The sequence below is a fragment of the Eurypyga helias genome, unplaced genomic scaffold (genome assembly GCF_000690775.1).
Source record: "Eurypyga helias isolate BGI_N326 unplaced genomic scaffold, ASM69077v1 scaffold34999, whole genome shotgun sequence".
Lineage (NCBI taxonomy): Eukaryota > Metazoa > Chordata > Aves > Eurypygiformes > Eurypygidae > Eurypyga > Eurypyga helias.
Genome location: NW_010273339.1, coordinates 47,339 through 48,912, shown reverse-complemented (window position 1 = coordinate 48,912; position 1,574 = coordinate 47,339).

Sequence of the window (1,574 nt, the reverse complement as noted above, 5' to 3'; positions counted from 1 at the left end):
GGCAGAGCCGAGCGTGGCAGGAGGTGAGTTGCACGGGGGAGAAAGGGAACCTGTCTGTTGGTGGAGGCAGAAAACGAGGTGCTGCATAAATTTTATGCCCTTGGGACTTACTCCACGCCCCGGCAATTACTGTTTTAAGTGTTCCAATTTGTCTTTTGGCAGCTACGGTATGGAAACGTTGGTGTTGTGTGACAAGCAGGTATTGTTTACCCACTGTAAGCAACTCTTGTAGTGTTGCTTATAGTACGCTTCTGTTCAGTCACTTTTAACTGAAACCCTTTCGCAGCCTTTCATCTTGTGTCCCCTGAAGTGGCTGTCGTTTCAGTGTTTAGTGTGCCCTTTATGCTTGGGGGGACTGGTGACAAGGAGTCAGTGCTTGCAGTCGGTGGCTTTGCTAGCTGACTGTTGATTTTTCTCTACAAAAGGTAACAGAAGGTTTCTTTTTCCAGTGCAACTCTGACATTACAGGCTGAATCGTATGTATGTTTATGTATATGTGTGGACACGCACAGTTAAAATCTAAGGATCCAGTAATGCAATAGAACATTAGTTGGAATGTTTTCCCATGGAAAAATGTGAAGCTGAGGCAGTATCTTCCATCAGCTGTTAGTTGTGGTAGAAGTTTGAACCATAGTGGGAGCCCATGCCTTAGCTAATCTGGAGATGAGCAGAGCGTTTAAAGTGCTTAGGGGCAGGTTGACCTAGGGCAGGGAGTGGAGAAATCAGTGGTAGCCCTGTTCTGCAGTCTTTATCTCCATCATGTCATGCAACTTTCAAGCACAATTAGACATTGAAAGCAGAGTAGCCAGGGAATTCTGGCTGTGGTGTGGTTGCAGCAGAAAGAGTTTAATACAGGTCTTTAGTCTTTAAAAAAAAAAATAAACAAACAAAAAAACCCCCAACCAATTGATTGTCTCTGACAAGAATTAGTGGTAGTGTTCTTAGTTAGAAATCAGAATGAAAATAAATGCATTAAATAACTGTTTTCCATCAGTACTTGGATTTTCTGCAGCGTTACAAAAACTTTTATTGCTTATCTATGCAGTAGAGTAATAAAACTACAATAAAGTGTGTAATAAACTTTATTTGGACAGAAGGTATATTGCTTTTACCTTACTGGCAATTAATTTAAGAGAAAATGTAAGTGATGGAGCCAGTGCATCTGCTTAGAAAAGCAGATGTAACTGTTGAGAATACCATGGTTCTCATTTCTGAGACCATAACTCATTTACTTATGTAATTATGTTAAGAATAAACCCCTTATTCAAAACGGGTTTATTGTTGATGATGTTTAATTCATATTTGCATGAATAAGCAAATATGAATTTGCTTTTTTTATTAAAAATCCATAAGTGTGCTCTTATAGCCACTAATTATAATTGGTTAAATGCCTGTGAAGTTTTCATCCTACGGGAAGCTTAGTATGTTGTTCATAAGTTTTTGCTTTGCTTTTTACTTTGCCAGTTGAAGATGTTATATAAATCCCTGCACTTAAAAATTGTGCAGTGTTATTTATGGTGAGCAGAACTTAAAATGACTGAGGTTGTAATCTGATACACATTTAAGGTGGCCTT